This window comes from Pseudophryne corroboree, chromosome 5, assembly GCF_028390025.1.
Source record: "Pseudophryne corroboree isolate aPseCor3 chromosome 5, aPseCor3.hap2, whole genome shotgun sequence".
NCBI classification, from domain to species: domain Eukaryota; kingdom Metazoa; phylum Chordata; class Amphibia; order Anura; family Myobatrachidae; genus Pseudophryne; species Pseudophryne corroboree.
Window position 1 is genome coordinate 80,747,976 of NC_086448.1, and position 24,489 is coordinate 80,772,464.

General features: G+C 49.5%; 1 protein-coding gene across 2 annotated transcripts in view; it reads left to right on the top strand.

The window, feature by feature from the left end:
- PPP1R9A (protein phosphatase 1 regulatory subunit 9A) overlaps positions 1–24,489 on the top strand; it is a 367,558-nt gene that overhangs the window by 171,261 nt on the left and 171,808 nt on the right. The window lies entirely within an intron of this gene.

The following is a 24,489-nucleotide window of genomic DNA, read 5'->3' on the forward strand; positions in this document are numbered from 1 at the left end:
GATAGATAGATAGATAGATAGATTAGCCCAGTGGCCGGCAACCTGATATTCTGCAGGAACTGCATTATTGCAATCTACCCAGGATCAGTAATCTGCTGCTTTTGACACTGTTGACCACTCTCTTCTCATACAGACACTACAATCCCTAGGTCTTAAAGACACAGCCCTTTTTTGGTTCCTATCGTACCTATCTAATCGCTCCTTCAGTGTTCGTTTCTCTGATTCCACCTCTCCTTCGCTACCTCTCTCAGTTGGAGTACCGCAAGGCTCAGTCTTAGGTCCTCTGCTTTTCTCTATCTATACCACATCTCTTGGTAAACTAATCAGCTCTTTTAGATTTCAGTATCATCTGTATGCGAATGATACTCAAATCTACCTATCCTCCCCTTATTTGTCACCATCTGTATTGGGCTGTGTCACTGAATGTCTTTCTGCCATTTCATCTTGGGTGACATCTCATCACCTCAAACTTAATTTCTCTGACGTCCTAAGTGGATGCTGGGACTCCGTAAGGACCATGGGGATTAGCGGCTCCGCAGGAGACTGGGCACAACTAAAGAAAGCTTTAGGACTACCTGGTGGCACTGGCTCCTCCCACTAAGACCCTCCTCCAGACCTCAGTTAGATTCTTGTGCCCGGCTGAGCTGGATGCACACTAGGGGCTCTCCTGAGCTCCTAGAAAGAAAGTATATTTAGGTTTTTTATTTTACAGTGAGATCTGCTGGCAACAGATTCACTGCAGCGAGGGACTAAGGGGAGAAGAAGCGAACCTACCTAACAGGTGGTAGTTTGGGCTTCTTAGGCTACTGGACACCATTAGCTCCAGAGGGATCGACCGCAGGACCCGACCTTGGTGTTCGTTCCCGGAGCCGCGCCGCCGTCCCCCTTACAGAGCCAGAAGCATGAAGAGTCCGGAAAATCGGCGGCAGAAGACTTCGGTCTTCACCAAGGTAGCGCACAGCACTGCAGCTGTGCGCCATTGCTCCTCATGTACACCTCACACTCCGGTCACTGATGGGTGCAGGGCGCTGGGGGTGGGCGCCCTGAGGGCAATATAAGACACCTTGGCTGGCAAATCATCCCAATATATAGTCCCAGGGCTATATATGTGATAAATTACCCCTGCCAGAATCCATAATAAAGCGGGAGAAAAGTCAGCCGAAAAAGGGGCGGGGCTTCTCCCTCAGCACACTGGCGCCATTTTTTCTTCACAGTGCAGCTGGAAGACAGCTCCCCGGGCTCTCCCCTGTAGTTTTCAGGCTCAAAGGGTTAAAAAGAGAGGGGGGGCACTAAATTTAGGCGCAATATATGTATACAAGCAGCTATTGGGGGAAAAATCACTCAGTTATAGTGTTAATCCCTGCATTATATAGCGCTCTGGTGTGTGCTGGCATACTCTCTCTCTGTCTCCCCAAAGGACTTTGTGGGGTCCTGTCCTCAGTCAGAGCATTCCCTGTGTGTGTGCGGTGTGTCGGTACGGCTGTGTCGACATGTTGGATGAGGAAGGTTACGTGGAGGCGGAGCAGAGGCCGATAAATAAGATGCCGCCCCCTGTGGGGCCGACACCAGAATGGATGGATAGGTGGAAGGTATTAACCGACAATGTCAACTCCTTACATAAAAGGCTGTATGACGTAACAGCTGTGGGACAGCCGGCTTCTCAGCCCGCGCCTGCCCAGGCGTCTCAAAGGCCATCAGGGGCTCAAAAAACGCCTGTTACCTCAGATGGCAGACACAGATGTCGACACGGAGTCTGACTCCAGTGTCGACGAGGTTGAGACATATACACAATCCACTAGGAACATCCGTTACATGATCTCGGCAATGAAAAATGTGTTACGCATTTCTGACATGAACCCAAGTACCACATAAAAGGGGTTTTATTTTTGGGGAGAAAAAGCAGCCAGTGTTTTGTTCCCCCATCAGATGAATGAATGAAGTGTGTAAAGAAGCGTGGGTTCCCCCGATAAGAAACTGGTAACTTCTAAAAAGTTACTGATGGCGTAACCTTTCCCGCCAGAGGATAGGTCACGTGGGGAGATATCCCTTAGGGTGGATAAGGCGCTCACACGTTTGTCAAAAAAGGTGGCACTGCCGTCTTAGGATACGGCCACCTTGAAGGAACCTGCTGATAAAAAGCAGGAGGCTATCCTGAAGTCTGTATATACACACTCAGGTTATATACTGAGACCTGCAATTGCCTCAGCATAAATAGTGCTGCTGCAGCGTGCTCTGATACCCTGTCAGATAATATAATACTCTAGTCCAGGGATAATATTTTGCTAACATAGAGCATATTAAAGACTTCGTCTTATATATAAAGGATGCACAAAGGGATATTTGCCGGCTGGCATCCAGAATTAATGCAATGTCCATTCTGCCAGGAGGGTATTAGAAACCCGGCAGTGGACAGGTGATGCTGCCTGTAAAAGGCACATGGAGATTCTGCCTTATAAGGGTGAGGAATTGTTTGGGGATGGTCTCTGGGACCTCGTATCCACAGCAACAGCTGGGAAGAAATTTTTTTACCTCAGGTTTCCTCACAGCCTAAGAAAGCACCGTATTTTCAGGTACAGTCCTTTCGGCTTCAGAAAAGCAAGCGGGTCAAAGGCGCTTCCTTTCTGCACAGATACAAGGGAAGAAGGAAAAACTGCACCAGCAGCCAGTTCCCAGGATCAAAAATCTTCCCCCGCTTCCTCTGAGTCCACCGCATGACGCTGGGGCTCCACAGGTGGAGACAGGTGCGGTAGGGGCGCGTCTCGGGAACTTCAGGGACCAGTGGGCTTGCCCACAGGTGGATCCCTAGGTTCTGCAAATAGTATCACAGGGATACAGGCTGGAGTTCGAGGCGACTCCCCCTCGCCGTTACCTCACATCAGCCTTGCCTGCTGCCCTCGGAGAAAGGTAGTACTGGCGGAAATTCACAAGCTGTACTTCCAGCAGGTGAAATCAAGGTACCCCTCCTTCAACAAGGCCGGGGTTACTATTCCAAAATGTTGTGGTACCGAAACCAGACGGTTCGGTGAGACCCATTCTAAAATTGAAAGCATTGAACACTTATATACGAAGGTTCAAGTTCAAAATGGAATCGCTCAGGGCGATTATTGCAAGCCTGGAGAATTTCATGGTATCACTGGACATCAAGGATGCTTACCTGCATGTCCCTATTTACCCTCTTCACCAGGAGAACCTCAAAATTGTGGTACAGGATTGTCATTACCAATTCCAGACGTTGCCGTTGGTCTGTCCCCGGCACCGAGGTATTTACCAAGGTAATGGCCGAAATAATTATCCCGTACTTGGACGATCTCCTTATAAAGGCGAGGTCCAGGGAGCAGTTGTTCGTCGGAGTAGCACTATCTCGGGAAGTGCTACAACAGCACGGCTGGATTCTGAATATTCCAAAGTCGCAGCTGGTTCCTACGACGCGTCTACTGTTCCTGGGTATGGTTCTGGACACAGAACAGTATAAAAAGGGTTTCTCCCGGATGAGAAGTCCAAGGAGTTGTTGTCTCTAGACAGAGACCTCCTAATACGTATAGCATCAATGCACGCGAGCCCTGGGAAAGATGGTAGCTTCTTACGAAGAAATTCCATTCGCCAGGTCCCATGCAAGGATTTTCCAGTGGGATCTGTTGGACAAGTGGTCCGGGTCGCATCTTCAGATGCATCGGCGGATAACCCTGTCTCCAAGGGCCAGGGTGTCACTGTTGTGGTGGCTGCAGAGTGCTCATCTTCTAGGGGGCCGCAGATTCGGCATACAGGACTGGGTCCTGGTGACCACGGATGCCAGCCTTCGAGGCTGGGGGGCAGTCACACAGGGAAGAAACTTCCAAGGCTATGGAAAAGTCAGGAGACTTCCCTACACATAAATATTCTGGAACTAAAGGCAATTTACAATGCCCTAAGTCAGGCTAGACCCCTGCTTCAACACCGGCCGGTGCTGATCCAGTCAGACAACATCACGGCGGTCGCTCATGTAAACCGACAGGGCGGCACAAGAAGCAGGATGGCGATGGCAGAAGCCACAAGGATTCTCCGATGGGCGGAAAATCATGTGTTAGCACTGTCAGCAGTGTTCATTCCCGGAGTGGACAACTGAGAAGCAGACTTTCTCAGAAGACACGACCTCCACCCGGGAGAGTGGGGACTTCATCCAGAAGTCTTCCAAATGATTGTACACCGTTGGGAAAGGCCACAGGTGGACATGATGGCGTCCCGCCTCAACTAAAAGTTACAAAGATATTGCGCGAGGTCAAGGACCCTCAGGCGATAGCTGTGGACGCTCTGGTAACACCGTGGGTGTACCAGTCGGTGAATGTGTTCCCTTCTCTGCCTCTCTTACCCAGGGTAATGAGAATAATAATGAGAGGAGTACGAACTACTCTTGTTCCGGGTTGGCCAAGAAGAGCTTGGTAACCAGAACTCCAAGAAATGATCTCAGAGGACCCATGGCCTCTGCCGCTCAGACAGGACCTGCTGCAGCAGGGGGCCTGTCTGTTCCAAGACGTACCGCGGCTGCGTTGACGGCATGGCGGTTGAACGCCGGATCCTGAAGGAAAAGGGAATTCCGGTGGAAGTTATCCCTACGCTATTTAAAGCTAGGAAAGAAGTGAACGCAAACCATTATCACCGCATATGGCGAAAATATGTTGCTTGGTGTGAGGCCAGGAATGCCCCTATGGAGGAATTCCTGCTGGGCCGTTTCCTTCACTTCCTACAGTCAGAGGTGACTATGGGCCTAAAATTGGGTTCCATTAAGGTCCAGATTTCGGCTCTATCGATTTTCTTCCAAAATTGAACTGGCTTCACTGCCTGAAGTTCAGACTTTTGTTAAGGGAGTGCTGCATAGTCAGCCCCCGTTTGTGCCTCTAGTGGCACCGTGGGATCTCAACGTGGTGTTGGATTTCCTGAAGTCACATTGGGTTGAGCCACTTAAATCCGTGGAGCTATAATGCCTCACGTGGAAAGTGGTCATTCTGTGGGCCTTGGCGTCGGCCAGGCGTGTATCAGAATTGGTGGCTTTGTCATACAAAAGCCCTTATCTGTATTTTATATGGATAAGGCGGAATTGAGGACTCGTTCCCAATTCCTTCCTAAGGTGGTATCAGTTTTTCATGTGAACCAACCTATTGTGGTGCCTGCGGCTACTTGGGACTTGGAGGATTCCAAGTTACTGGACGTAGTCAGGGCCCTGAAAAGTATATGTTTCCAGGACAGCTGGAGTCAGGAAAACTGACTCGCTATTTCTCCTGTATGCACCCAACAAGCTGGGTGCTCCTGCTTCTAAGCAGACGATTGCTCGCTGGATCTGTAGCACGATTCAACTTGCACATTCTGCGGCTGGACTGCCGCACCCTAAATCTGTAAAAGCCCATTCCATGAGGAAAGTGGGCTCTTCTTGGGCGGCTGCCCGAGGGGTCTCGGCTCTACAACTTTGCCGAGCAGCTACTTGGTCGGGGTCAAACACATTTGCTAAATTCTACAGGTTTGACACCCTGGCTGAGGAGGACCTAGAGTTTGCCCATTCGGTGCTGCAGAGTCATCCGCACTCTCCCGCCCGTTTGGGAGCTTTGGTATAATCCCCATGGTCCTTACGGAGTCCCAGCATCCACTTAGGACGTCAGAGAAAATAAGATTTTACTCACCGGTAAATCTATTTCTCGTAGTCCGTAGTGGATGCTGGGCGCCATCCCAAGTGCGGATTGTCTGCAATACTTGTTTATAGTTATTGCCTAACTAAAGGGTTGTTGTTGAGCCATCTGTTGAGAGGCTCAGTTATATTTCATACTGTTAACTGGGTATAGTATCACGAGTTATACGGTGTGATTGGTGTGGCTGGTATGAGTCTTACCCGGGATTCAAAATCCTTCCTTATTGTGTCAGCTCTTCCGGGCACAGTATCCTAACTGAGGTCTGGAGGAGGGTCTTGGTGGGAGGAGCCAGTGCACACCAGGTAGTCCTAAAGCTTTCTTTAGTTGTGCCCAGTCTCCCGCGGAGCCGCTAATCCCCATGGTCCTTACTGAGTCCCAGCATCCACTACGGACTACGAGAAATAGATTTACCGGTGAGTAAAATCTTATTATTTCCAAAACAGAATTAATTATATTTCCACCGGCCAATAGTATTTACCAATCTGATATCTCTATCACTGTTGAGAACTCGGCAATCATCCCTACCCCACAAGCTCGCTGCCTAGGTGTCATCCTTGTCTCTGATCTGTCCTTTGTTCCCCACATTCAATATGTCTCAAAATCATGTTGCATACATCTAAAAAACATATCCAAAATACGACCATATCTTACACAAGACACTGCAAAAACTCTAATCCACGCTCTCATTATCTCCCGCATTGATTACTGCAATAGTTTCCTAACTGGTCTTCCCAAAACGAGACTCTCGCCGCTACAATCCATTCTGAATGCAGCGGCGAGGCTAATCTTCCTCGCTAGACGTTCATCGTCTGCAGATCCGCTCTTTCAGTCCCTCCATTGGTTACCTGTATTCTACCGCATTCAATATAAAATACTTTTACTCACACACAAGGCCATTAACCAAACTACACCAACGTACATCACTTCGCTTATTTCAAAATATCTCCCAACCCGACCTCTCCGTTCTTCTCAAGATCTGCGTCTCTCACCTCTTCAGGCAAGCGTATCAAATTCCAGAACCGCCCACATAACTTTTATAGACTTTCCTATCAAATTGCATCCACTCTGCACAGTCCGCACATATCCTCACATGTCTTCTCATTCTTCACTTTCCCTTCCCCCCGACCCCGGTCCATCATTGCTGTGTGACCATATCATACAGCCCACCAAGAACCTTTGCAATCTGGCGGACAACTATGCAATAGATAGCACCTCTCCTTGTATATACATGCCTATTTCCCTATAGATTGTAAGCTTGCGAGCAGGGCCCTCCTACCTCTATGACTGTTTATTACCCAGTTTTGTTATATTATTGTTATTTCCAATTTTAAAGTGCAACGGAATTTGCTGCGCTCTATAAGAAACTGTTAATAAATAAATAATAAATAAATAAATTTGCCGATAGAATACCGACAGAGGTATCCCGTCCATCAGAATCCCGACAGCCTCCAAGTAAGCCGCCTAACCCTCCTCTGCCCCCTACCCTAACCCTCCCTTGCGGGTTAGTGCCTAACCGTAACTCTCCCTAGTGGTGCCTAACACTAACCTTCCCTGCTTTGTGCCTAACCCTGACCCTCCCTTCCCTGTTACCTAAACCTAGCCCTCCCCTCTTGATGCCTAACCCTAACCTCCCCTTCTATGTACCTTCCCCTCCCTCCCCGGTCCCTAGCCCTAACCTACCTGACCCTGCAGCCTAACCCTAACCCCTACCCCCCATGCGGCAGGTCACCAGCACGTCCCGCTGTCCGGACAATCGGGATGCCGGCTGTCGGTAATGTGACGCTGGCATCCTCTGCGGTGTTGGTATCTCGACGCCGGCATTGCCTTCTACTTTAGGATCCCGGCGTCGATATAACGGCTGCCGGGATCCTGTCTGTTGGGACGCTAACTGCTTCCCATCTACCCTTCAGTAAAGCCTTATATTATCCTTAATATTAGTTCTAATTTAAAATTATCCATTTACTCATAGAAAAAGACACCTATCTGTAATAAGACATTTTTTACAAAATATAGAGCATTTTAAACACCTTTTCATCATTTCACCCATCAATAAACTTCTAAATTGCTTATTTTTGGCAAATTTTTGTTTTAAAAAAGAGTAACTAAAAATGTCAAAACAAATAAATAACACCCAACCAGAAGCATGTAGAGTTTATTATTATCGTGGGATGTGTTTTACAAATTCTTTATTATTATTATTATTATTAGTTATTTATATAGCACACACATATTCCGCAGCGCTTTACAGAGAATATTTTGGCCATTCACAGCAGTTCCTGCCCCAGCACAGCTTACACTCTATGGGGGTAATTCCAAGTTGATCGCAGCAGCAAGTTTGTTAGCAATTGGGCAAAACCATGGGGGTAATTCCAAGTTGATCGCAGCAGGAAATTTTTTAGCAGTTGGGCAAAACCATGGCCCTCATTCCGAGTTGATCGGTCGCAAGGCGAATTTAGCAGAGTTACACACGCTAAGCCGCCGCCTACTGGGAGTGAATCTTAGCTTCTTAAAATTGCGACCGATGTATTCGCAATATTGCGATTACTAACTACTTAGCAGTTTCAGAGTAGCTCCAGACTTACTCTGCCTGTGCGATCAGTTCAGTGCTTGTCGTTCCTGCTTGACGTCACAAACACACCCAGCGTTCGCCCAGGCACTCCCACCGTTTCTCCGGCCACTCCTGCGTTTTTTCCGGAAACGGTAGCGTTTTCAGCCACACGCCCCTGAAACGCTGTGTTTCCGCCCAGTAACACCCATTTCCTGTCAATCACATTACGATCGCCGGAGCGAAGAAAAAGCCGTGAGTAAAAATACTTTCTTCATAGTAAAGTTACTTGGCGCAGTCGCAGTGCGAACTTTGCGCATGCGTACTAAGCGGATTTTCACTGCGATGCGATGAAAAATACCGAGCGAACAACTCGGAATGAGGGCCCATGTGCACTGCAGGGAAGGCAGATTTAACATGTGCAGAGAGAGTTAGATTTGGGTGGGGTGAGTTCAATCTGCAATCTAAATTGCAGTGTAAAAATAAAGCAGCCAGTATTTACCCTGCACAGAAACAATATAACCCACCCAAATCTAACTCTCTCTGCACATGTTATATCTGCCCCCCTGTAGTGCACATGGTTTTGCCCAACTGCTGAAAAATTTCCTGCTGCGATCAACTTGGAATTACCACCACGTGCACTGCAGGGGGGGCAGATATAACATGTGCAGAGAGAGTTAGATTTGGGTGGGTTATAGTGTTTCTGTGCAGGGCAAATACTGGCTGCTTTATTTTTACACTGCAAATTAGATTTCAGATTGAACACACCCCACCCAAATCTATCTCTCTCTGCACATGTTACATCTTACTCACCTGCAGTGCACATGGTTTTGCCCAACTGCTAAAAAATTTCCTGCTGCGATCAACTTGGAATTACCCCCTATATTCCCTACCACATGTACAAGCACACACATTCACGCTAGGGCTTATTTTTGTTGGGAGCCCAATTAACCTACCAGTATATTTTTGACTGTGGGAGGAAACCGGAGTACCCGGAGGAAACCCACGCAAGTACGGGGAGAATATACAAACTCCACACAGTTAGGGCCATGGTGGGAATCACACCCATGATATCAGTGCTGTGAGGCAGTAGTGCTCACCATTACATAAGGAGGGCAGTGAAATGGTTATTTTGTCTCAAAATTGTACTTGGAACCTTAGTGCTCTTCAGTTATTCAAAATGTGCTAATATGATGGAAACGCTGTAGCCCTCCGTACCGTGACACTCTTTGAAAATGTGGATGAAACAGATCGATACCTCTCCAAACACATCAGATATGAGACCTCGTGTGTAAATGATGTTTCCTCCCAGTTACTAGGTAACGCGTTGTTTTCATGCAGATGAAAGAGGCCCTTACAGTGGTGTTTATCGCTTTGTTGCTTTGAAATGCTGCATCTTGTAGCGGTTCAGGCTGTTGCAGACACAGATTACATTTTGCTTTGCGGATTATTTTTCTACATGTTGAAATGAAAATGATACCTGTCACTTACACGCTGCAGATGCAGCTATTGTGTGGGCAGAGACCAGTATTCATGGGAATGCAGCCTAGCAATGCACTAGGAACCAGTAACGTCACGGCGTCCCGCACAGGCCCCCGGGTCTGGGCTGCATTCAGGGCCTGTGCGGGGGAGGTCCCTGGTGGGCTGAGTGGTGTGCGGGGCCGCTTCTCATATGAGGCTCCGCCCCCCCTATGTGTCACCCTGCGTTGCGGCCGCCAGCAGCTCCAGCAGTTATAGGGAGCACAGACCCTACCTGTGGAGGCGGAGGTCCGCGTCGGCGTTTGGCGCGTTCAGCAGGAGAGACTGTGCAGCAGCGGGTCCTGCAGCAGAGCCGGCCCCAGCCATAATGCAAACTGGGGCCGACTTTGACTTCTAATGGTGCTGGGCACAGTGGGGCAGACAGTGACATGCAGTGAGGTCAGGGGCTGGGGAGGCACTGCAGCTAAACCCTCCCCCCCACACACACACACACACACCCCCGGGGAAAAAAAAGTGCAGTCCCCCCACACCGCTAAAACCAGCACCATGCAGAGCCAGCCAGGGGGGATAATGCCATAGCAGGGGAGACACTCAGTGTGGGGTCCCCCTGCCATGCCATTAAACACCCCCCAAACCAGTCAGCCCAGGGCTGGAATTCCTCAGAAAGTGGGGCCCCCAAAAAATCAAAATGGGGTCCCCCCCTCCCGAGCAACAACCAGCACTGGGCTGATAGCGCAGTGCTATGCCCCGCACCCCTGGTGGCGGTGGGTGCGGGGTTCATTGTATGCTAATACTGTTCTTTACAGGTGGCCTACAGGTTCCAGCAAGCCTGCCCCAGCATGCTGGCACTTGGAGAACCACAAGTGCCAGCATGCCCGGACATAAAGGGCCCGCTGGCACCTGTAGTCCACCTGTAAAGAAAATATAAAAAAAAAACACTACACGTTATTTAAAAAAACCTTTATTAAACTGGGTCTTCACCTGGGGGCGGCGGCCTTTAAGCTCTTTTGCATTGCCGCCGCCTTCCCAGGGCTTCCGGCGTCTTCACCTGGGAGGCGGCGGCCTTTAAGCTCTTTTGCATGGCGTCTTCCTCCGGCGTCTTCACCTGGGAGGCGGCGGCCTTTAAGCTCTTTTGCATGGCCGCCGCCTTCCCAGTACTTCCAGCGTCTTCACCTGGTGGGCGGCTGCTAAGCTCTTTTGCATAGCCGCCGCCCATCCAGGACTTCCACGGCGTCTTCGGTCTTCAGGAGCTCTTCTCTGCTCCTCCTCCGCCGTCGGACTGACAGCCGCTGCCTCGCGCTGACTTATACAAGTCAGCGGGAGGGGGCGGGGGGATGACGCGGTGAGCCATGATTGGCTCGCGGCGGCCATCTTGAATTTAAAAAATGACGCTAAGGCACCATTTTTGAAATGGGTACCGCTTCCGCTGCCAAACTCTGCACAATGGCCCTGAATGCCGCGTCCCGCAGCCGCGACCGCGTCCCGCATCTCCACCGCCAGCACCTCCGCCGCCCGTACCTCCGCCGCCACCGACGCCCACACAGTGATTGGTTTTTTAAAAGGGGGCGTGGCCACGGGGGGTCCCGTGATTAGGCATTCCCCCACCTTTGCCTGGGGTCAACTGATCGTCTGTGTGGCCCGTAGCCTGCCTCCCTCCGTGCTGTGAGGACCTGGAGGTAACATTTGACTTATATGTATGTATGCATGCATACATACATATATGAGCTTGTGTGGAGGGTGGTGACTCCAGAGATCGGGGTGGGAGGGTGTGTGTGGTGAATGGGATGTAACAGGATGTGTGTGTGTCTGTGAAGTGTCACCCCACCCCCAGTGTTCTGTGAAGTGTCACCCCCCTCCCCAGTGTTCTGTGAAGTGTCACCCCCCCCCCAGTGTTCTGTAAAGTGTCACCCCCCCAGTGTTCTGTGAAGTGTCACCCCCCTCCCCAGTGTTCTGTGAAGTGTCACCCCCCTCCCCAGTGTTCTGTGAAGTGTCACCCCCCCATCCCCCAGTGTTCTGTGAAGTGTCACCCCCCCCAGTGTTCTGTGAAGTGTCACCCCCCCAGTGTTCTGTGAAGTGTCACCCCCCCCCAGTGTTCTGTAAAGTGTCACCCCCCCAGTGTTCTGTGAAGTGTCACCCCCCTCCCCAGTGTTCTGTGAAGTGTCACCCCCCTCCCCAGTGTTCTGTGAAGTGTCACCCCCCCATCCCCCAGTGTTCTGTGAAGTGTCACCCCCCCCAGTGTTCTGTGAAGTGTCACCCCCCCAGTGTTCTGTGAAGTGTCACCCCCCCCCAGTGTTCTGTAAAGTGTCACCCCCCCAGTGTTCTGTAAAGTATCACTCCCCCAGTGTTCTGTGAAGTGTCACCCCCCCTAGTGTTCTGTGAAGTGTCACCCCCCTCCCCAGTGTTCTGTGAAGTGTCACCCCCCCATCCCCCAGTGTTCTGTGAAGTGTCACCCCCCCCAGTGTTCTGTGAAGTGTCACCCCCCCAGTGTTCTGTGAAGTGTCACCCCCCCCAGTGTTCTGTAAAGTGTCACCCCCCCAGTGTTCTGTAAAGTATCACTCCCCCAGTGTTCTGTGAAGTGTCACCCCCCCTAGTGTTCTGTGAAGTGTCACCCCCCCCCCCAGTGTTCTGTGAAGTGTCACCCCCTCCCCAGTGTTCTGTAAAGTGTCACCCCCCCTAGTGTTCTGTGAAGTGTCACCCCCCCTAGTGTTCTGTGAAGTGTCACCCCCCCCCAGTGTTCTGTGAAGTGTCACCCCCCTAGTGTTCTGTGAAGTGTCACACCCCTCCCCAGTGTTCTGTAAAGCGTCACCCCCCTCCCCAGTGTTCTGTGAAGTGTCACCCCCCCAGTGTTCTGTAAAGTGTCACCCCCCCAGTGTTCTGTAAAGTATCACTCCCCCAGTGTTCTGTGAAGTGTCACCCCCCCTAGTGTTCTGTGAAGTGTCACCCCCCCCCCCAGTGTTCTGTGAAGTGTCACCCCCTCCCCAGTGTTCTGTAAAGTGTCACCCCCCCTAGTGTTCTGTGAAGTGTCACCCCCCCTAGTGTTCTGTGAAGTGTCACCCCCCCCCAGTGTTCTGTGAAGTGTCACCCCCCTAGTGTTCTGTGAAGTGTCACACCCCTCCCCAGTGTTCTGTAAAGCGTCACCCCCCTCCCCAGTGTTCTGTGAAGTGTCACCCCCCCCTGTCACCCCCCCAGTGTTCTGTAAAGTGTCACCCCCACCCCAGTGTTCTGTGAAGTGTCACCCCCCCCAGTGTTCTGTGAAGTGTCACCCCCCCTCCAGTGTTCTGTGAAGTGTCACCCCCCCTCCAGTGTTCTGTGAAGTGTCACCCCTCCAGTGTTCTGTGAAGTGTCACCCCCCCCGTTATATTAGTGTCACCCCCAAAGTGTTCTGTTATTGTGTCACCCCCCCCCCCCAGTGTTCTGTCACTGTGCACCCCCCCCCCCCCCCAGTGTAATGTTAGCGTCACCCTGCAGTGTTCTGTCACTTTGTCACACCCACCTCTGTGTGTTCTGTCTCAGTCACTGTGTCCCCCCCCCCCCCCCCCGCCCGCATCTTCCTGTCTGTGTTCTGGGTCTGTACAGGTCAGGGCCGTAACTAGGTGTGTGCCGATGGTGCCTTGCCCACAGCGCAAGTGCAGTGAAGGCGCACCATATGGCAGCACACCCCTACCTACGGCTGTTTTGGTCAGTGATGGAGTAGTGAAATTTCTACTGTCCGCCGGTGCCTGCCTTTGTAAGCGACGGGGAGCGCTCCATTTGGTGTTAACCGTCGTGCGGTAATTCTGGCTGTGAGCTCCGCCGCCACCTCTGAAGTGGAGAGGGAGCACTCCTTCAGTCACCTGGTCCTGTATAGGAGCCGACGCTGCCTCTATTGATGCCGCCAGGGAGACCCGCCGCCGCCACCTCTGAAGTGGAGAGAGAGAGCGCTCCTTCAGCCGCGTGGTCCCGTATAGGAGCCGCTGCTGCCTCTACTGTGACACCCGCCGCAGCCTGAGCACTGGAGAGGCGACTGTGAACGCCAGTAAATGAGTGTCTGCGCCTGGTAGTTCTGGATGCCGCATCGCCCTAACAGGTGACTTGAGACACACACACACACAGACACACACACACACACACACACACACACACACACACACACACACTCTCACTCACGCTCACCCTCTGTTGCTGTAATATGTAACAAAGGGTGACTCTGCTGCTGTAATGTGTAAAATGGGACTCTGCTCCTGTAATGTGTAAAATGGTACTCATCGTGCCGTACTGTGCAAAATACCTGCCGTATTATGGCCCTCATTCCGAGTCGTTCGCTCTGTATTTTTAATCGCATCGCAGTGAAATTCCGCTTAGTGCGCATGCGCAATATTCGCACTGCGACTGCGCCAAGTATCTTTGCTATGAAGATAGTATTTTTACTCACGGCTTTTTCATCGCTCCGGCGATCGTAATGTGATTGACAGGAAATGGGTGTTACTGGGCAGAAACAGGCCGTTTTATGGGAGTGTGGCTGAAAACGCTACCGTTTCCGGAAAAAACGCAGGAGTGGCCGGAGAAACGGGGGAGTGGTTGGGCGAACGCTGGGTGTGTTTGTGACGTCAAACCAGGAACGACAAGCACTGAACTGATCGCACAGGCAGAGTAAGTCTGGAGCTACTCAGAAACTGCTAAGTAGTTTGTGAGCGCAATATTGCGAATACATCGGTCGCAATTTTAAGATGCTAAGATACACTCCCAGTAGGCGGCGGCTTAGCGTGTGTAACTCTGCTAAATTCGCCTTGCGACCGATCAACTCGGAATGAGGGCCTATGTAAAAGGGAACTCTACCTGCCGTACTGTGTAAAAGGAAGCTCTGCCTGCCTTACTGTGTAAAAGGGAGCTATGTGGACACGCCCCTTCCCCATAAAGCCACGCGGGTCAACCTGCCTCACAGGCACCATGCAGAAGCAATGCCTGGCATGCGCTGTCTCTTCGGCACGCTGTCCCTTTGTGAAGTATGAGAGGGAGGGCGCAAATCTATAGTTTGCAGGGGGTCGCCGAACACCCTAGCACCGGCCCTGCCCCTATAAGTCTAGATCCGCCACTGGCAGGGCCGGTGCAAGGTTTCTCAACACCCTAGGCAAATCTTCAGAGCACCCTGCCCCCCTTCCCCCCAATATCCAGCCTCTCCGGTGAAAAAGTGTGGAGGTTCCACAGCCACCGCTTGATAAATGTGAGTTAGTGCAGCACTAAAGAGTATTTTCCTCACATAGGATATTCAATAAGCTACAAAGAAATATCGGGTACGAAAAACTAAAGTTTTTCATGATTGTTTACAGATGTTTCTCTGGTATTTTTTGGGGGGGTATCCAATTAGGTCACACGAAAAAAAAAATTCTACTGAAAACACACAGGTTCAGTGAAACCTGTGTGTTTTCGCTAGAAACAGACCCGTTTTTGGATGAAAACTGGGCTGTTTTGTGGGATTCGGTTCCGCCTGCCTGAGGAGGCAGGTGAAACAAAATCCCTGATAAGCCGCGGCTCATGTCGGCTTATTGGGGCTAACTGAATAGCTCCTGGCGACACAATTGAATACTGGTTATAGAATTTAACAGCAGATAAGAACCATATAACCCATCCAATCTGCTATTTAGGGTTAGGGGCTAGAGTATTAGGGTTAGGTTAGAGGTTTAGGATCAGGGTATTAGGGTTAGTTTGGGGGATTGGGTTAGGGTATTAGGGATAGGATATTAGGCTGGTTTGTCAGTTTTGGTTAAGGTATTACGGTTAAGGGTTATGATTAGGGAGAGGTTTGGAGATATATATAGTCTATTGTCGTAATGCCCAGGTGCCATCCGTATAAAGGCGTAACAGACAGTGGCACTCAGGGTATTGTGTTGTAGAAAAATTATATTCAAACAAGTTGCATCAAATCGCCAATGTTTCGGGGTTCATATCCCCTTTGTCGAGGTGTGTGGGCACCCTGAGTGCTGCTACACCTATATATATATATATATATATATATACATACACACAAATTCAGGACAGCATCATCAGGGGTGGTTGTTCCCTGAAAAGAAGGAGGTTGGATCAATTGTGTAAAATCAAGTCCATGTTAGACATACCAGGATCACAGGGTTTTGACAAAAATATATTACTGTTATTTCAATATGTTGCATGGATTAGGGATTACCGTTCCAGTTTTTATTTAATCTTCATGGAATAGCAGTGTGTTGTTGCTGGAAAGCAGATATTTCAGCGTGTGAGTAATGTAATGTACTGTAGACGTTGTTCTTACCAGGGAGACAGCGTGACATTGCCACTCACCAGTGCTAGTGCTCTGGCAGGCTTGCTGTGTGAGTCAGATCTGGCTAGGGTTGCTGTGGTGGCCAGATTGTTGACATGGTGGCGCCGCCGGCACAGTGAGGGGAAGCAGCGAACTCCCAGGTCCCCAGAATGAGCCCATACAGCATCCCGGGTGAAGGTGCCGCCCACCACCTCCTCCTCCAGCAGCTACGTAGATGACTTGTGGATCAGGCATGGGGAGCGGATCTTCTCGCCAGTCACCGGGGCGGGCAAAAGAGCAGTGCAGGATGGGGAGGCGGGGACAGGCTATAGACACACTGCCCTGCTCCGGCTCGCCAGATCCGACACCAGGTGATCAGAGCAGGCGCCTCACATCCCACACCGCTGCGCATATCCTGTAACATCCTTCATTTTTTTTGTTCCATTCTGCACCGCCCTGTAAGTGCCGGCGCCCATAGGCAACTGCCTAAAGCTGCCTAGTGGTGGCGCCGGCCCTGGCCACTGGTATAAGTCTACTCTGACCTCTGCCTGGCCACCACCAGACTGTAATGCCAGCCTGTCTGCAGGGAGGGGGAAAGAAGCTGGAAGAAATGGTGACATGGAGCCTGCCCTGATTGCAGCAGTCAGACAGATCTCCATCTACCACTATCAGGTACCGCAGTTTGTAGGACATTTTTTTAAAGATTGAGAGCTGTAGTGCCAGTGTAACATGGAGATCTGGATGGATGGGGGGGGGGGGGGGTAACAGTGGGGGTCATTTCGAGTTCGCTCGTTATTTTTTCCCCGCAGCGGAGCGATTAGCCGCTAATGCGCATGCGCAATGTCCGCAGTGCGACTGCGCCAAGTAAATTTGCTATGCTGTTAGGTATTTTACTCACGGCATTACAAGGTTTTTTCTTCGTTCTGGTGATCAGAGTGTGATTGACAGGAAGTGGGTGTTTCTGGGCGGAAACTGGCCGTTTTATGGGAGTGTGTGAAGAAACGCTACCGTTTCTGGGAAAAACGCGGGAGTGGCTGGAGAAACGGAGGAGTGTCTGGGCGAACGCTGGGTGTGTTTGTGACGTCAAACCAGGAACGACAAGCACTGAACTGATCGCACTGGCAGAGTAAGTCTCGAGCTACTCAGAAACTGCACAGAGAAGTCTTTTCGCAATATTGCGAATCTTTCGTTCGCAATTTTGATAAGCTAAGATTCACTCCCAGTAGGCAGCGGCTTAGCGTGTGCAAAGCTGCTAAAAGCAGCTTGCGAGCGAACAACTCGGAATGACCCCCAGTGTGCAGAAGAGGAATACTCTCAGTTCAATTTCCTCCAGCCCACTTTGCCCAGCCATGAGAATTCTTTAGTGCAGCACTGTAGTGTAGCCGCAGCTCCCACACAAATAAAAGGGACGGTGGGCAGGTGGCGCTAGACTGATACCCTTAGCCCACCTCCCCCTGTCCCCCTCTAATGGTGCTGGACTGCGGAGGGAATAAGGAGCTGGTGGCGCACTGAGAGCAGACACCACTGAGAGATGAGGCACGTGGGGTGGGGGTGACTTTTATTATGTGTAAAAGGGGCATTGCTTCCGTGGACATGTGTATAAGCAGCACTGCTACAATGGCCATTATTATGTGTATAAGCGGCACTGCTACCGTGGGCATTATGTGTATAAGCAGCACTGCTACCGTGGGCATTATGTATACAAGCGGTACCGATACCGTGCCAATTATGTGAATAAGCGCCACTGATACTGTGGCCATTATGTGTATAAGCGGCACTGTTACTGTGGGCATTATTATGTGTTTAAGCGGCACTGCTACCGTTGACATTATGTGTTTATAAGCGGCACTGATACTGTGGTCATTATTATGTATATAAGCGGCACTGATACTGTGCCCATTATGTGTATAAGCGGCACTGATAGCGTTGGCATTATTATGTGTACAAACGGCACTGATGCCGTGGGTATTATTATGTATGTAAGCAGCACTAATACCGTTTCCATTATTATGTGTATAAGCGGCACTGTTACCTTGGGTATTATTTATTATGTATATAAGCGGCACTGATACTGTGGGCATGTGTATAAGGGGCGTAACTGTGTAGCATAGCATGAATATGGGGCACCACTCTGGTGTAATATGAAATAGAGGCACTATGGGGGTCATTCCGAGTTGATCGCTCGCCACAGATTTTCGCAGCGCAGCAATCATGTCAAAAAGGGGCTGATCTGCGCATGCGTATGCACCACAGTGCGCACGCGCGTCATATGGGTATATCAGCCGACGTGCGTTTGCACAGGATCTAGCGACGCTTTGAGTCGCACTGGCGGTCGCAAGAAGATTGACAGGAAGTGGGAGTTTCTGGGTGTCAACTGACCATTTTCTGGGAGTGTTTGGAAAAACGCAGGCGTGGCCGGTCGTTTGCAGTGCAGGTATCTGACGTCATTACCGTGTCACTCGTCGCAGCAATCATTGCACAGAATAAGTAACTACAGGGCTGGTCTTGATTTGCACAAAATGTGTTTGCAGGCGCACTGCTGCACAGGCGTTCGCACTCCTGCAAAGCAAAAATACACTCCCCCGTGGGCGGTGACTCTGCGTTTGCATGGCTGCCAAAACTAGCTAGCGAGAGCGATCAACTCGGAATGAGAGCCTATGTACAGTGTAATGACAATAAGGGGGAAATTCAAATGTTTGAAAAGTCGGTTGGGTGTCTGTTTTTTCCTGTCTATTAGATAGGAAAAAACAGACACCCAACTGACTTTTCAAACAATTGAATATCCCCCTAAGAGTGTGCTACTGTGTTGCATAATTTGTATTGGGGGTACTATTGTGTGGCCACGCCCTTTCCATGTGATGCCGCACACCTTTTTTATGCCATGCGCCTTCTGCGCGAACTGTTTCTTTAGACAGTATGGGGGTTAGGGCACAAATTTGTAGTTTACGGGGGGGTGGGGGGGGGAGGGGCTAACACCCTACCATCGCCCCTGTCTCTGCTTAATGGGAGGAGAGTCGGTGGCGGGGGAAAATTAGTTCCACCACCTCTCCAGAACCACTTTAAGCCCTGGTAGGGACAGACAACACCCAAAGAGGAGGGGAATGGGGAAGAAACTGGAAACAAGAAGGCTAACAGAAGGTGAAAGACAGACAGGTGATTGATAGATGAAGGCATACACACAGATAGGGAACAGACATCAGAAAGTGGAACAATTGGCAAAGCATGGGGAAGCGAATTGCTCAGAATTGTTCACCCAAATGCAGTAAAGGTAGGTTCAGGTGGTACAGCAGTAAGCTGTGCCCCCTATATAAACAGGGTGGCTGCATGCTTCCAATTGTGGCTGTCCCATTGGCGCAGAAGCCCTGCATCAAGTGACTGTCCGAAGCTTGGCAGTTAAAAGGGGAGAGAGGCAGAAACTGTGCAGAAGGAGAAAGGCAGAAGGTGGTCAGTGAATAGACAGAAGGAAACATGCATAAGGGAGAATGATATAGGTGTGAAAATTAGAAAAGAGAGGCTGGGAGAAACATGCAGGAGATGGAGTGAGAGGGAGGAGGAGACGCACGCAGAAGACGGACTAAGAGAGCAAACATATGCAGAAGATGGACTTAGTGGGGGAGATAGACTAAGGGGTTCATTTACTTCAACGCGGATTGGATAGCACCGGGAGGGAGCTTCTGGAGCTATTCAATGCAGCGTGATGCTAAGTCTGAGAATACACGTATTCCTGGACTAAATAAGGTGTTTAGTCGCGAGAACGGGCATTCTCCGACTAAACTGCCTCGCCGTGGTGCTGTTTGCACAGCGTTAGGTCACAAAGCAGCATTGCGGACCTGGTTTTGTTGAATTTCGGCTCGCATCCTTAGAAGGGTGTAAGAAGAAATCCTCTAGTCAGGGACAGCATCGCTCTGAATTGAATAGCACCAGGAGCTCCCTCCCAGCGCTATTCAATCCGTGTTAAACTGAATTGACCCCGAGTTCCGAGTTGTTCGCTCGCAAGCTGCTTTTAGCAGCTTTGCACACGCTAAGCCGCCGCCTACTGGGAGTGAATCTTAGCATAGTAAAATTGCGAACGAAAGATTAGCAGAATTGCGAATAGACACTTCTTAGCAGTTTCTGAGTAGCTCCACACTTACTCGGCAACTGCGATCAGTTCAGTCAGTTTCGTTCCTGGTTTGACGTCACAAACACACCCAGCGTTCGCCCAGACACTCCCCCGTTTCTTCAGACACTCCCGCGTTTTTCCCAGAAACGGTAGCGTTTTTTCACACACACCCATAAAACGTCCAGTTTCCGCCCAGAAACACCCACTTCCTGTCAATCACATTACGATCACCAGAACGAAGAAAAAACCTTGTAATGCCGTGAGTAAAATTCCTAACTGCATAGCAAATTTACTTGGGGCAGTTGCAGTGCGAACATTGCGCATGCGCAATTAGCGGAAAATCGCTGCGATGCGAAGAAAATTACCGAGCGAACAACTCGGAATGACCACCCGTGTTCTGTATGCTGGCTGTAATTCTCTGTTTCTGTTCGTATTCTGTATGAATAGAGAACTTCATAGTGCTACTTCTATTATTCTGTACAGTTTGCTGGATATGATTCTCAGTAAATGTTAATGTTCTGTATGAATATACAGTTGCGTAATGCTACTTCTGTTGTTCTGTATGCTGGATGTAGGGGGCCATTCCGAGTTGATCACACACTGCAACTTTTTGCAGCCCGTGCGATCAACTAGACGCCGCCTATGGGGCATAGCAGGGCTGTGAACGCTTGTGTAGCCCTGCTATGCAAAAAAAGTTTTGTGTAAAACAAGACCACGATGAATCCAGCGTTGCAGGTCCCGGAATTGACGTCAGACATCTGCCCTGCAAACGTCTCGACACGCCTGCGTTTGGATCTCCACTGCCAGAAAACGGTGAGTTGACGCCCCGGAATGCCTTCCTCCTGTCAATCTGCTTGCGGTTGCTGCTGCGACCGCTTTCTTCATTAGCGGCGCTGCCCGGAGACGGCCGTCGCCGAGCAGCGTCCGCCGCACATGCGCAGTTCCGGCCCGATCGCATGGCTGTGAAGAAGCGCAGCCTGCGATCAGGTCGGCGGAGTGACCCCCGTAATACGCAGTATTCAAACTAAATAAACGCACTGTGGGGGTAATTCCAAGTTGATCGCAGCAGGAAAATTTTTAGCAGTTGGGCAAAACCATGTGCACTGCAGGGCTGGCAGATATAACATGTGCAGAGAGAGTTAGATTTGGGTGTGGTGAGTTCAATCTGCAATCTAAATTACAGTGTAAAAATAAAGCAGCCAGTATTTACCCTGCACAGAAACAAAATAACCCACCCAAATCTAACTCTCTCTGCACATGTTATATCTGCCTCCCCTGCAGTGCACATGGTTTTGCCCAACTGCTAAAAAATATCCTGCTGCGATCAACTTGGAATTACCCCCAGTGTTTCTTTCTCATTTGAAGAGGAAATCCCGTGTCACACAGACATCGCCCAGCAGGGGGCAGGCCAGGGGAGTCCCGCATAGAGGCATTCCTGTCCACTGTAAATTGGATATAGTAAAAGCAGCTCTTCTATTCAGTTTACTTTTATTTATTTATGTATTTATTAACAGTTTCTTACATAGCGCAGCAAATTCCGTTGCGCTTTACAATTAGACACAATGGGTGAAATTCAAGTTGATCGCAGCAGGATATTTTAGCCAATGGTGGGAACTTTGCGGTCAGCGGTGAGGTTACTTTCGGTCAACCGCTGACCGCAAAGTTCCCACCATTGGCTACAATGGAGCGCATAGGCGCTACATTGTATCTGTGCCGTGTGCTGCCTGACAGACACTACAGGAGCACACAGCCAATCAGGAGAGTGCCACGACGTGGCGCTCCCTGATTGGCTGAAGGGACCCTCTTTGACAGGAGTCAGGGGGGGGTCCTGGCAGTCGGGGAAAGGGGTCCCATGTGTAAACATGGGACCCCTTTCAGTGCGTGGTCGGATTTCCGTTTTATTATTTTGCCAAGTACGTTGATTATTCAAAGGTCTGATTCTACACTGGATTATGTGAGTATAATTTTTTTTCACAGGTACCCCAAGGATTCTACATGGAGAAGAGGACCGAGGTAAGTATGTGTGTAAGGAGGTGTGCATGTATGTAATAAACTTATACTTTCACGGTGTGTGTGTCCTGTTTTTTGGGGGGTATTTTTTTAGTAGTAGTACTACAGGTACCAGCGGGCCCGGTTTTCCACCACATGCTGGTACTTGTGGTTCTCCAAGTACCAGTTTGCGGGGGAGGCTTGCTGGAACTTGTAGTACTGCTACTAAAAACAATATTCACATTTTTTCAAAAGGCTATCAGCCCCCCATCCGCCGCCCTTGGATGGGGGGGGACAGCCTCGGGCTTCACCCCTGGCCCTTGGGTGGCTGGAGGGGGGGGACCCCCTTGATTTAAGGGGTTCCCACTCCTCCAGGGTACCCCGGCCAGCGGTGACTAGTTGGGTATGTAATGCCAGGGCCGCAGGGACCAGTATAAAAGTGTCCCCCGGCTGTGGCATTATGTACCTGGCTAGTGGAGCCCGGTGCTGGTTTCAAAAATACGGGGGACCCCTACGCTTTTTGTCCCCCGTATTTTTGGAACCAGGACCAGGCGCAGAGCCTGGTGCTGGTTGATTAAATATGGGGGAACCCCTGTCATTTTTTACCCCATATTTTTTCAACCAGGACCGGCTCAAAGAGCCCGAGGCTGGTTATGCTTAGGAGGGGGGACCCCACGCAATTTTTTTCCGAATTTTTAAGACTTTAATCAACTTTTTAAGGTACAGAATGGAGCCCTGCACGGATCTCATAGATCCGGCCGGGATTCCTTGTGTTTTGTCAGGCAGTGTTTTACTCATCACTCCCGTAAAACACTGCCTGATATTAAAAAACGATTGTGTAAAACTCGGCAGCTTAGTGAATGATCGTATCAGGATTCAAAAAGTTGCAGTAAAATGCACCCGATACCATTCGCGTTCAAACACCCTTCAAAACGGCCAAAACACGAATCTTTGTAAATATACCCCCTGTTTTCTATAAGATCAGCACAGAGAACACGTGGTCACTCGCTTAGGTTAGAGGAGAGGAGTTTCCGCACATTGAGGCGAAAAGGTTTTTTCACAGTAAGGACAATACGTGTTTGGAATTCCCTGCCTGAGATAGTAGTAACAGCGGACTCAGTCAACACCTTTAAGAATGGGTTAGATAAATTCCTATTGGATAAAGATATTCAGGGTTATGGTGCGTAGTCACGCATTATAGTTAATATAACTAGTCCTAACATAAAAATAACTAGTCCTATAATAGGACTGCATAGGAGACCACAAATAGGTTGAACTCGATGGACAATTGTATTTTTTCAACCTTAGTTACTATGTTACTATGCAGGCATTTTATCTCTCCTTGTATGCCCAGCATTAATACAGTAACTAAAGTGTAAGGTTCCTATTTTATTTTGTGTGCTGAGCCTCGCTGTGCCTCATACCTCCATGATGTCACTAGTTCCTACTGTAGTAATAGGCTGAATATTTTTTCTGCCGTCAAAATGGCTGCATCCGCTGTGTAGGTGACCGATACCAAGTTTTCTTGAAAAAATAAAGTAAAAAACATAAACTCTACCAATATATTTATTGCTTTTGAAGGAGAATTTGGCTTAAAGAAATCTTGTTGGAGTAATTAGACATCTGAGGGAGCGCAACCCAAGCACAACCACTTGTTCTAGCAAGTGCCATTATTACAGCAGCCGCAGCTGCTGTGGCGGATAATTGGTGGTCTCTGGTAGTCATTTAGCTGCTGTAGAAGATAATTGGTGGTCTTTGTGAGTTATCTTCTCCCCCCCAGCCTGTGTGGAGCAGCGTTAGTCATGGCTCTGCCTGACAAGGCTTCCTGATCCAAGTGACAGCACTGGGACGTCTGCTCTAAGCACGTGTCACAAGCAAACTCCTGGCTGGGGTCTGGGATGAAACTGTGTGGACCCCAATTATATGCAGCAGTTCAGTTTGTAAAACACAGGCATTCCGCTTGTTTGGTTGTAGTATAGAATGTAAAGTGTAATTTCTGCAGTTTTCTACCAACTGAAGTCTGTGTCGCCAGGCATCTGAAAGCTAAATATTTGCTTTGCAGTGCTCGCAGGGATCAATAAGGATTAATGAAAGGAAATAGACTTCTGTGGATCTGTCCTTGGCCGCATTAGTGAAACATCACTTGTTTTGCTTTAGGAATGTTTGTCTGAACAATTACTAGTACTGGTTATTAGAAAATAAGTTACTCTGCTTCTCCTAAATGTATCCCAAGTCTGTAAAGATGCATATAATTACTAGCAGCTACAAACATACCGAAAACGGTATATCGGGCTGATATCACTCAGCTGTGAACCCATTTTAAGTCTTTGAGCCATATTGATTACAGTCTAGTTTATTTTCTTAAAGAAACACAGAACGGTGGAGAAACCAAGATATGAGTCTGCTAATTACTATTCTATTGTTTTATTACATGTGATTTCTTATTGTACGATTGTGTTACTGTTCC